This window comes from Elephas maximus, chromosome 3 (assembly GCF_024166365.1).
Source record: "Elephas maximus indicus isolate mEleMax1 chromosome 3, mEleMax1 primary haplotype, whole genome shotgun sequence".
In the NCBI taxonomy this organism is placed as follows: domain Eukaryota; kingdom Metazoa; phylum Chordata; class Mammalia; order Proboscidea; family Elephantidae; genus Elephas; species Elephas maximus.
Window position 1 is genome coordinate 54,686,729 of NC_064821.1, and position 13,642 is coordinate 54,700,370.

Below are 13,642 nucleotides of genomic sequence, written 5' to 3' on the forward strand. Positions count from 1 at the left end.
GACACTGCTGAACCTGCTTCAACCTCACCTGCATAATTACCTGTGGGATCACAGGTTTATGTGCTGGTCTTATTTTTTTCTAACACATAAATGCAGAAATAACTATGATGGAAAATGCTTATCTGTGTATTACCCACCATCAGCTCACTCTCTCCAAGGCGTGTAAGTGCCACCGTTGGGAATCACTGCTGTGTAGCATCTCAACAGCTTCTCTTTCATCGTCTGCCTGGAGGCTTTCACGACCCCAAGTCGGCCTGCTCCCTTCTTTGGTCCAGTGGCTAGAAAGTGTTTGCTCGTGGGGACTTGGTGTCACTCTACGTACTGATCCCAGTTCCCCTTCCACACTAGAGCCTGCCTTCCTGGTATTTTTAAAGCAGCTCACATGCCTCCCTCCTCAAAACCCCCTTGCCCTAGTTACCCACCCTCAAGCTTTCTCCAGGACCCTTGGCTCTTTTCCTTTTTAGAAAAACTTTATTTATTTTTTGTTGTCATTGAGATATACACGGCAAAGCACACACCAATTCAATAGTTTCTACATGTAGAATTCCATGACGTCAATTACATCCTTCGAGTTGGGCAACCATTCTTACCCTCCTTTTCTGAGTTGTTCCTCCCCCATTAACATAAACTCATTGCCCCATAAGGTTCTTATCTAGTCTTTCAAGTTGCTGTCACTTTGATCCCATATAGACAGTTCTTAAAAGAGCATAATGCTCAAGACAGACATTTTTTTTACTAGTTAAGCTAAATTATTGTTTGGTTTTAAGAAGACTTCAGGGGGTATTTTTGGTTTAACGTTTAAAAATTATCTCAGGGCAATAGTTTCAGGGGTTCATTCAGCCTCCACGGCTCCAGAAAGTCTGGAGTCCATGAGAATTTGAAATCTGTTCCACATGTTCCCCCTTTTGATCAGGCTTCTTCTATAGAATCTTTGATTAAAACGTTCAGTGATGGTAGCTGGGCACTATCCAGTTCTCCTGGTCTCATGGCAAAGGAGGCAGTTGTTTATGGAGGCCCTTGGCATTTTCTCTTGGTCTCCTCCCCCCTTGCCTTCTGTCTCCTTCTCTCTATATTCCTGTTTGTCAATGTCCCTTATAAATATGCCACTGAAATCAGACACAGTGGTCCCAAAAGATCTGAGCAGTGAAGCTCTTAATACAGCACACACTTCCTATGGGCCAGGCCCTACGCTAAGCACTTTTTATGATTTCGTTGAGTCCTCACAACAACCCTGCAAGACAGACATTCTTATCTCCACTTTACAGATGTGGAAACTGAGGCTGGAAGAATTTAAGACATTTTCCCAAGGTCACACAACTGGTAGTAGCAAAAGTACTTTTAACCACTAAATTATATCCTCCCTTAACTTGGACATCATGCTTCTAGTAATACAACCAAATATAGCAACAGCTTTCAAAAAAATCCACATCACACAGGGTTGATTCATTTATCTTGTGGGAAGTTGAGTCAATGGTGTTCAAGTCAAGCTTCCCACAAGAGTTACTAGAGTAACCTTGTTAAAAATTCAGATTCTCAGATCCTCTCCCAAACCTAATGATTTAGAGTTTAGAGGTGAGGCTGGGGGATCCACATTCTAAAGCTAAAATGCAGATTCCAGGCCTCATCCTCGGTTTCTGATGCAGTAGATGTAGGGCGGGGCTTGAGCATATATATGTCTTAAAACCTCCTCGGGTGATCCTGTAGCATAAAAAAAAAAAACTGTAGGGTAGATAGTGTTGGTCTATTGACAGCCTGCAGTCCCACCACTTACCACTAGATGGCGAGATGTTACGTCCTCACCAGCCCGGCTCAGATCCTGAAGGTGCAAAGATTCCAGCTGAGGCAAACCAAGGTGGCTGCCCTCAGGAACCCAGGTTTCACGGGGGCGGGGAGTGGTTAGGACCCCTTACAATTCCTACCTCTTCTCTGCAGCCTGAAAGAGTGGCTTTTGGTGAAGAAATGTCATTTATTTTTGCTTCTCCATGAAATGAAAGAAAACCATCTTTGGTGGGCACAGGCAAAATTGGGAAGCCAGCCTCAGGGCCACTCAGAATTCCCAGTGTCCCAACCAGATTCCAGGAGGCCCAGATCCAGAACAGGCACCCTGTGGAAGGGTGGCGGGGCGCTCAACGGGAAGGTGGACTGAGGAATCTGGGCTTATGTCAGAGCACTGGCCTGCCTCTGTTTATGGAGCTCCGATATTAGCCCCCAGCTGTTTCCCTTCCTCTGGGGGTCACAAGTAGGTGGTCTCCCAAAGCTGGACATCTGCGCTGAGGCAACAGGAAAGCAGCAGGACTACTTACAGGCCATGGTTCCCAGTCAGAGAAGGCTATAAAACAGCCCCACGGAACCATGTGGGAGCCCTGAGGGAGTCAGACACACAGTTGTGGAACCTCAAGAATGGCCATAAACTTCACCTTGAACAGCCATCTGCCTCCTTACATGCCTACAGAATAAATGAGCTTCCCTCCTGCCACCTGGGCAGGCCAGAGAAGGCCTCTCCCTAGGAGTACCAGGATATCCAGGGATAATCAGGCAGCCAGGTCTGGGGTGTCCAGAAGGAGAGACCTTTAGGGCATGCTACAACAAGTGGGTGGATGAACTCTGTGGTCAGCAGAATAATGGCCCTCCCCAAGGACGTCTACTTCCTAATCCCCGAAACCTGTGAATGTTAGGTTACACGGCAAAGGAGAATCAAGGTTGCAGGTGGAATTAAGATTGCTAATGATTACTTTAAGGAGCCCTGGTGGCACATCAATTAAGCATTCAGCTGCTAACCTAAAGGTTGGCGGTTCGAACCTACTCAGAGGCTCCTCGAGGGGAAAAACCTGGTGATTTGTTCCTGTAAAGATCACAGCCTAGAAAACCCTAGGGGGCAGTTCTACTCTGTCACATGGGGTCACTAGGAATTGGAATCCACTCAATGGCATCTAATAACAGCAATCGTTACCTTAAAATAGGAAGGTGGTCCTGGGTTACCTGGTGGTCTTGATGCAATCACAAGGGTCCTTAACAGTGGAAGAGGGGGCAGAAGGGGAGGTCAGAGGGCGATGTGACTACAGAAGACGTTGGAGTGATGTGATGTGAGAAAGACTTAACCTGTTATTTCTGGCTTTAAAGATGGAGGAAGGAGCCACAAGCCAAGGAATTCAGACAGTTTCTAGAAGCTAGAAAAGGCAAGGAAATGGAATCTCTTCCCAGGGTTTCAGGAAGGGACACAGCCCTACTAACATCTTGATTTCAGCCCAGTGAGACCCATGTCGAACTTGTGCCCTACAGAACTGGAAGATAGCAAAGCTGTGTTGTTTTAAACCTTCAGGTTTGTAGGGATTTGTTACAGTAGCTACAGGAAACTAACATAGACACAATAAAGTGTAAGCTCCCATTGTGTGCCCAGCACTGGACACGGTGGTTTATCTACATCAACGACATTTGATCCTCAGCCCAGCCCCAACAGGACAGGTAAAATGACCTCCATTTTGCAGACAAGGCTCAGCGAGGTCGAGTAACATGTGGGGACCACATTGCTGGGAAAAGCTGGCATCAAATTTGGTTCTACCTGAAATGGAAGTAAATCATATTGTGATTTCATATATTCCTTCATCAAACCCTTACCAGTACCTAGCTGGGTCAGACCCTGAGCTTGTAGCTTACAATAAAGAGACAAGTAAGACACAGTCCCTGTCCTCAAGGGGCTTACATTCTATTGGAGGAAGACATGTAAGCACATCAGTTCATCATAGTATAATAGGCAGTCTCATGGGGACTCAGAACACAGGAAAGGACATGACAGTCGTGTGGTCTGGGCTTTGGACTTCAGGAAGGGCTTGATCCAGGCTCTCCAGTGTGCCTACAAATGACAGAACAGCTGCTCTCTTAAAACTGTAGTTTCAGAAAAATGTTGGATTAAAGATAGGGGTGTCGGAGCAGAGTAGAAAGGGCCCTGGACTTGCGGCCAGAGGACATGACTTTGAGTTCAGCACAGCTTCTGATTTGCTGTGTAAAACTGTGCATATAAGTCACAACCTTCTCAGGGTCTCAGCATCTCATCTAGAAACGAAAGCATCTGGACAACACAGTCCCTTCCAGCCCTGATATCTGGGGTTCTAGAAAAGATGGTATATCATGATCAGGACATTTAGCCGAACAGCCCCTGAACCTGGTGGCTCAACTGGATCTCAGGGGAGAGACACAGGGTGGGCAGTAACAGGCGCCTCCCTCAGCTCTGGGTTTTTGCTCTTAGGTCTTGCCCCAGAGCTGTCCACTTTTGAGAGGTGGATCACCAAGGTGTTTGTGGCTTGTTTGAGAAGTGGTGGCCCTGGTAATTAATGTTTATGCCACACAGCACGTGAGACTGCTGAACTGCTGAGCACAGCCTGGAGTGGGCAGAAGTGGCCTGTGTCCAGGCACCACCACAGGGCTCAGCCGAGAGCGTACAGCTGGGCTGTAGACCACAGGCTTTAAGATGCGTGCCAGCCCATGAGCAACCATCATTACTAGGACTGTCACCATTCCCTGCCACCTGACAAATGTATTCGTCACACACCACCATTTGCTGTGCAGGTAGTCCCCGACTTACAACATGTTCTAATTATGAGGAACCACCCTTAGGACTGTCTTTTTGTTATTTTACATCTTGAACCTCACTTAGGACTGTTTTTTTTTTTTTTTAAACATCTTATCGTTAATAATATGGACTACGTACAGTGTTGTAGTGTTTGATTTGCTGATGTTAGAATTCTCAGATGGTCACTTGGCAGATGTTCAAAGCTAGGATTTATAAAGATACTGATAACAAAAGGCAATAATAATGGAAACAAAAAAAGTATATTCAACTTATGTCAGAACCAATTTGTGACGGAGTTGTCAGAACGGAACACCATCGTAAATCAGGGATTACCCACACTAATATTGTTCTGGTTCAGGAAATTAGATGGACTTGGAAGACAGAAAATAGGAAAAAACAAACAAAAAAAGATAAATCAAGGAGTTACAAATATTTTTCTAATGACATCAATTCTATTCACTCAAGAATTAGCTTTTATTTTTTCTAAGATCTTACGAACAATTATTCTTATCGTTACAGTACTTCCTACAATTATTCCTATGAGTTGAATAGGTATTTGTGGGCTAGCTTAGAAAACCACTTTGGTTTTTTTGTTTTTTAACTAAGAGAGTTTTATTTAAAAAAAAAATAGCAAGGCCATCAGTGAAGAAAAACCACAACAGCTTCAGGGTAATACTTATGAAGTACTGACCAGGAATCCTTCCTGAAAATTGTGCAATTCTAACCGTCTTCAAGTGTGCGTGCAGGATAGGAGTTTGACAACATTGCTAGGTAGTGTGTAGCAGTCAGATTTCTTAGCAAAGTAGAGTCCTGGGTAATTGTAGTTTATGAATGGCACATTTTAGTAACCTTTCCCGAATTACTCGTTAGGCTAATAGTACATAGCTCATTGTTCTCTGAAAATGTGAGAGTCCGTAGAAGCATCAGTCACTTGCCTGTAAGAAATGAAGAAAGAACCTGCACTTTTGGGTTACTGCGACCGATGGGGGGAGCCCGGTGGCTGGCGGGGAGCCTCAGGCCACATGTTGAGCCTCTGCTCTGACAAGTGGGTCTTGCCTACCTTTCACCTGCCATTCTCCCCTCTCTTTATAGTACAGCATTATCAAAATTCTTCTTTCTATTGGATTATTTTCATGATCACATACCAGCTGCTGTCGAGTAGGCTCTGACTCAGAGCAACACCGTGTGTGGCAGAGGAGAGCTGTGCTCCATAGGGTTCTCCATGGTTGATTTTTTAATATATATAATTTATTTTATTTTATTGTTGTTGTTGAAAATATACCCAGCAAAAACATACGTCAATTCAAGTTTCTACGTGTCTATTTCAGTGACACCGATTACATTCTTCGAGCTGTGCAACCAACCATTCCCACCCCCCTTTTCTGAATTGTTCTTCCCCCATTAACGTAAACTCATTGTCCCCTAAAGTTTCTATCTAATCTTTTTGTTTTAATTTTTGTTGTGCTATAAGTGAAACTTTACAAATCAAGTCAGTCTCTCATACAAAAATTTACATACACCTTGCTATATACTCCTAGTTGCTCTCCGCCTAATGAGACAGCACACTCCTTCTCTCCACCCTGTATTTCCATGTCTATTCAGCCAGCTTCTGTCCCCCTCTGCCTTCTCATCTCCCCTCCAGACAGGAGCTGCCCACATAGTCTCATGTGTCTATTTGATCCAGAAGCTCACTCTTCACCAGTATCATTTTCTATCTTAGAGTCCAGTCCAATCCCTGTCTGAAGAGTTGCCACCTTGGTTTTTATAACATGGTTATTATAAGAAGATGTATTTGATTCCAAGTCACAAAGCTATCAAGGAACGTTTGGAATGTAACCAGCTCATTACGTGTGGCTGGCGGGCTCCCCCAGAGCTTTCTTGAACATTACAGGCAGGGGCATTCAGTGTGCAATAGTCACTGTTCTGTCAGTGGGTAAATAAGGCTGGAATCACTTTTTTCTCCCCCAGGCAGCCATGCTGTTAAAGAAACTCCATTTGTCTATGGAACTCCACACGGGGAAGGAAGGAATAATTCTCAAGTCGATGCAAGGAGCAAGATCTAATTTAAAACCTTCCGGGGGGAAAAAAGACACCACTAATTTCACAGGAAAATGAGAATATCAAGTAACTAAGCTAAGGCTCTTCTAGAGGGGCCAGGGCTATTTTAAAGATTCACAGACCCATGAAAGAGCCCTTGGAGCAAGTTCCAGCTGCAGAATGGTCACAGGTGCCTGAGATGTTCATCCTCTCAGCCCTCAGGGTGACCCCACTATGATGGAAAGCAGAGTTAGTTCAGGGTCCTCGAGCTATAATGATAATAGGAATCACTTGAATGCTTATTAAAAATACACAGGTCCATTGAGAAAGGGAAGCAGACAAGGATGCCCTTTATCACCGCTCTTATCCAACATTGTGTTGCAGGTCCTAGCCAGAGCAATTAGGCTAGACAAAGAAATAAAGCACATCCGGATTGGCAAGGAAGAAGTAAAATTATCTTTATTTGCAGACAACATGATCTTATATACAGAAAACCCTAAGGAATCCTCAAGAAACTAATAGAAGAGCTCAGCAGAGTATCGGGATACAAGATAAAAATACAAAAATCAGTTGGATTCCTCTACACCAACAAAAAGAACATCGAAGAGGAAATCACCAAATCAATACCATTTACAGCAGCCCCCAAGAAGATAAAATACTTAGGAATAAATCTTACCAAAGATGTAAAAGACCTATACAAAGAAAACTACAAAGTACTAGTGCAAGAAACTAAAAGGGACCTACATAAGTGGAAAAACATACCTTGCTCATGGATAGGAAGACTTAGCATAGTAAAAACGTCTATTCTACCGAAAGCCATCTATATATACAATGCACTTCCGATCCAAATTCCAATGACATTTTTTAATGTGATGGAGAAACAAATCACCAACTTCATATGGAACGGAAAGAAGCCCCGGATGAGTAAAGCATCACTGAAAAAGAAGAAAGTGGGAGACCTCACTCTACCTGATTTTAGAACCTATTATACAGCCACAGTAGTCAAAACAGCCTGGTACTGGTACAACAACAGGCACATAGACCAATGGAACAGCAAAGAGAAACCAGATATAAATCCATCCACAAATGAGCAGCTGATATTTGACAAAGGCCCCAAGACAGTTAACTGGGGAAAAGACAGTCTTTTTAACAAATGGTGCTGGCATAACTGGATATCCATCTGCAAAAAAATGAAACAGGACCCATACCTCACACCATGCACAAAAACTAACTCCAAATAGATCAAAGACCTAAACATAAAGTCTAAAATGATAAAGATCATGGAAATAAAAATCGGGACAATGTTAGGAGCCCTAATACAAGGCATACACAGAATACAAAACATTACTAAAAATGATGAAGAGAAACCAGATAACTGGGAGCTCCTAAAAATCAAACAACTATGCTCATCTAAAGACTTCACCAAAAGAGTAAAAACACAACCTACAGACCGGGAAAAAATTTCCAGCTATGACATCTCCGACCAGCGCCTGATCTCTAAAATCTATATGATTCTGCTAAAACTCAACCACAAAAAGACAAACAACCCAATTAAAGTTTGGGCAGAGGATATGAACACGCACTTCACTAAAGAAGATATTCAGGCAGCTAACATATACATGAGAAAATGCTCTCGATTATTAGCCATTAGAGAAATGCAAATTAAAACTACGATGAGATTCCATCTCACTCCAACAAGGCTGGCATTAATCCAAAAAACACAAAATAGTAAATGTTGGAGAGGCTGTGGAGAGATTGGAACATTTATACACTGCTCGTGGGAATGTAAAATGGTATACCACTTTGGAAATTGATCTGGTATTTCCTTAAAAAGCTAGAAATAGAACTACCATAAGACCCAGAAATCCCACTCCTCGGAATATATCCTAGAGAAATAAGAGCCTTTACACGAACAGATACATGCACACCCATGTTTATTGCAGCACTGTTTACAATAGCAAAAAGCTGGAAGCAACCAAGGTGTCCATCAATGGACGAATGGATAAATAAATTATGGTATATTCACACAATGGAATACTACGCATCGATGAAGAACAGTCATGAATCTGTGAAACATTTCATAATATGGAGGAACCTAGAAGGCATTATGCTGAGTGAAATTAGTCAGAGGCAAAAGGACAAATATTGTATAAGACCACTACTATAAGATCTTGAGAAATAGTTTAAACTGAGAAGAACACATTCTTTTGTGGTTACGAGACGGGGGAGGGAGGGAGGGAGAGGGTTATTTACGGATAAGATAGTAGATAAAAACTACTTTAGGTCAAGGGAAGGACAACACTCAATACAGGGGAGGTCAGCACAACTGGACTGGACCAAAAGCAAAGAAGTTTCCTGAATAAACTGAATGCTTTGAAGGTCAGCGGAGCAAAGGCAGGGGTTTGGGGACTATGGCTTCAGGCGACATCTAAGTCAATTGGCAAAATAAATTCTATCAAGAAAACATTCTGCATTCCACTTTGAAGTGTGGCATCTGGGGTCTTAAATGCTAACAAGCGGCCATCTAAGATGCATCAATGAGCCTCAACCCACCTGGATCAAAGGAGAATGAAGAACACCAAGGTCACAATGTAATTATGAGCCCAAGAGACAGAAAGGGCTACATGAACTAGAGACTACATCATCCTGAGACCAGAAGAACTAGATGGTGCCTGGCCATAACCGATGACTGCCCTGACAGGGAGCACAACAGAGAACCCCTGAGGGAGCAGAACAGTGGGATGCAGACCCCAAATTCTCATTAAAAACACCAGACTTAATGGTCTGACTAAGACTAGAAGAATCCCGGCAGTCATGGTCCCCAAACCTTCTGTTGGCCCAGGACAGGAACCATTCCTGAAGCCAACTCATCAGACATGGGTTGGACTGGACAATGGGTTGGAGATAGATGCTGATGAGGAGTGAGCTACTTGCATCAGGTGGACACTTGAGACTATGTTGGCATCTCCTGTCTGGAGGGGAGATGGGAGGGTAGAGGGGGTTAGAAACTGGCAAAATGGTCATGAAAGGAGACTGGAAGGAGGTAGCGGGCTGACTCATTAGGGGGAGAGTAATTGGGAGTATGGAGTAAAGTATAGTATATAAGTTTATATATGAGAGACTGACTTGATTTGTAAACTTTCACTTAAAGCACAATAAAAATTATTTAAAAAAAAAAATACACAGGTCCCTAACAACAAAATAAATAAAATTCAAAAAAAAAAAAAAGAGGAATATCCAAATACCCACTACCCACCTTAAGAAATAAAACATTACAAATATATATATACACACACACACACACACACACACATATGGAAACCCTGGTGGTGTAGTGGTTAAGAGCTATAGCTGCTAACCAAGAGTTCGGCAGTTTGAATCCACCAGGTGCTCCTTGGAAACCCTATGGGGCAGTTCTTCTCTGTCCTATAGGGTCGCTATGAGTCGGAATCCACTCAACAGCAATGGGTATATATATATATATATATATATATATATATATATATATATATATATATATATATATATATATATGAATCCCTGGGTGGCACAGAGAGTTGATGAAACTAGCTGAAAGGTTGGCAGTTAGAACTCACCCAGACAGACCTGGCTCATCTGCTTCTGAAAGGTCACAGCCTTGAAAACATTATGGAGCAGTTCTACGCTGTCATATGGGGTTACCATGAGTCAGAATTGACTCAACAAACACACACATACTGATCTAGCCAAATGGTTCTTAGTCCTGGAGCCATGCCGTATTAGAAACACCTAGAGAGTTTTTTGCTTTTTTAACCTTAACCAAAAGACCTCTTTAAAATCTTAAAAATCAAAGACGTCACTTTGATGACTAAGGTGACCCTGACCCAAACCATGGCATTTTCAATTGCCTCATATGCATACAAAAGCTGGACCGTGAAAAAGGTAGACCAAAGAAGAATTGACAAATCCAAATTGTGGTGTTGGCAAAAAAATATTGGATATTGGCCATAGACTGCCAGAAGAACAAACAAATCAGTCTTAGAGGAAGTACAGCCAGAATGCTTCTTAGGATGGAGGATGACTTACTTTGGACACATCATCAGGAGGGACCAATCCCTGGAGAAGGTCACCATGCTTGGTCATCATGCTCAGCGAAAAAGAGGGAGATCCTCAATGAGATGGATTGATACAGTGGCTGCAACAATGGGCTCAAACATAGCAACAATTATGAGGATGACGTGCTACCAGACAATGTTTCGTTCTGTTATACATAAGGTGGCCAGGAGTCAGAGCCGAGCTTGAAGGCACCTAACAACAACAATGTTAGGGTCCCACCCCCAGAGATTCCTATTCAGTTGGTCTGAAAGTGGGGCCCATAGTTATTTTTTAAAAGATCCAGCCAAAGTGGGACACCACTGATTTTGAACCCAACCTCCAACCCAATGTAAGAGTTTTCCAAGATATCTTGATGGGTAGGGTTTCCAAAGACTCCCCCTACCCTGCTGCCCCTGTCAGCCCTGGTCTAGTTCTCAGGCTTCCTCCCTCCTTCCATGCTGAGACTGGAGCAAGTGCTATGTAAATGCTGGCTGCCATTATTATTATTGTTGTTGTTATCATTACCATTACTGCCATTAGTATTTGGTCCTAGCTGCAACTTCAGTCCACCTGTCCTCTCCCTGCATCCCAGATGCCAGGACTCTATGGTTTGGGTGTAACATAGAACCTAGGCTAAGCCAATCAGAGTAGGATTCCATCCCCCTGCCCAGTCTAGCAACTGGTTCAGGGATGAGCCAATAAGATTTATTCAAGACAGATTGAAATTTTTGGTCAAGAGAATCACTCTTTTCCTCTTGTACCTGGGATGATGTCAGCCTAAAGTGGCCAGGGTCATGATGAAACAGAGGCTGCCTAAGAATAAAGCAGCACAGAAGGAGGTAGAGCCAAAAGAGGGAGAGAGACTTCATCTAGATCACATCATTGGAGGCCCTGGATCCAGCCATACCTGAAGCTGATTGTATTCTGATCTTTACATTCCCTTTTCTGCTTAAGTGAGTTTGAGATTGGTTTTCTATGGCTTGAAAATGACAAACTTCCCATGACAGTACCTAATGTCCCAGGCTTACCCTGGACCATACCCACACTGGCTACCAGCCTGGAAAAAAGATTTTTTCCCATGAACCACCAATTGGTGACTTAAAAAAAAAAAAAAAACCTTTGCCATGGATTCGATTCTGACTCATAGAGGCCCTATGAGACAGAGTAGAACTGCCCCATAGGGTTTTTAAGGAGCTGCTGGTGGATTCGAACTGGCAGCCTTTTGGTTAGCAGCTGAGCTCTTAACCACTGGGCACTGGTATGTGATGACACATCACGGCTTGTAAAATATAAGATCAGCAAAAATAAAGGAACCCCTCAGTGAGATGGATTGACACGATAACCACAACAATGGACTCAAACCTACCAATGATCAAGAAGATGGTGCAGGGCCAGGCAAAGTTTCCTTGTGCTATACATAACGTCACCATGACTCGGAGCCACCTTAACGGCAGCTAACAACAACAAACCTGATGACAGGTACCAGCCTGGCTGTACCTATTCTCCATCTCTACACTCTGCTCACAAGTCAGGACACCTGCTAGGTCACCTTGGATTAGAATGACTAACCATCTTGGTTTGCCCAGCTCTGCGGAGGCTCCAGGGATGAGCTACTTTCAGGGTTAAAATGGGAAAGCCCCAGGCAAACCAGGGCGAATTGGTTACTGTTGGACATTCGAGACTCCAACGAGCACCATTAGAAGGGGAAGGAGGGGAGCCTCCCAAAGTTCAGAAAATTTCTCATGTACATTTTCAGCAAAAGACCAGGTGACAATTTTAGAAGGAGAAGCGCTGTTGACAAGCAGGGCATCTGCCTCCACTGAACATGTCCGCTGTGGTGTTATATTCTTTCTCTCCTTTCCACTTTTCCCACGCCCTGCAGCCAGAGCCTGACCTAGGGGTCAGCGGATGGGGGTGGGCAGGGAGTCACACTAGTTCCCTTTTCTTTTATATTGGGGCATTTTCAGATAGAATGTCTAAAAGTTCTGGAACCATTCCAGGCTATATGCCCAACAGAAATGAGAGCTCCCATATACCAAAAGGCAAGTGCAAAAATGTTTATAGCTGCTTTCTTTGTAATAGCCCCAAACTGGAAACAACCTAAAATCCATCAGCAGGAGAACAAAAACATAAATCATGGTATGTTCATCCAAGGGAATATTATACAGCAATTAAAAAGAATGAAGTACAGCAGTATCAGCACTCTGGATGACTCTCCCAGAAAGAATGTTGAATGAAAGGAATCAGGCGTGAAAGAATACATACAGCGTGATTCTGTTTGTTCGAAGTTCGAAAATAAGCAAAACTAATTTACGGTGATGAAAGTTAGAATTGAGGTTAATTTTGGAGGTTTTGACTGAGAGAAGGTAGGAGGGCACCTCATTGGGTCCTGGGAATGTTCTAGATTTTGATCTGGGTGGTGGCTATGCAGGTATGTATATCTGTCAAAATTCATCAAGCAGTCCATTTAAGATTTCCACACCTTACTGAATATAAATTATATCTCAATAAAAGGGAAGAAATAAAAATAGGGGAAAGAACTAGAACCAGAAGAGAGTTCCACAGACGGAAGCCCTCAGTCACCCAGCCCCAGGGGATTTCCACAGAATTGGATGAGAGTTCCCGCCTCCCCTAACAGCCCACAAGGTCTTTAACTCAAAGTCTGGCCAACACTTCCTCCTTCTGAGCAGCCTGGTCCCCGGAAGCCAGATGGGACACAGAGTAACTGGTTGCCATTGCGTAGGTTTCAACTCAGAAAGACACTGTGTGTGTCTGAGCAGAGCTGTGCTGCTCCATAAGGTTTTCAATGGCTGATTCTTCAGAAATGGTTTGCCAGGGCTTTCTTCCACGGCACCTCTGGGTAAACTAGAACCTCCAACCTTTAACCTTTCAGTTAGCAGCCAAGCATATTAACCATCTGCACCACCTATAGACTCTGGACACAGGGCAGAGCTACTTTTAGCT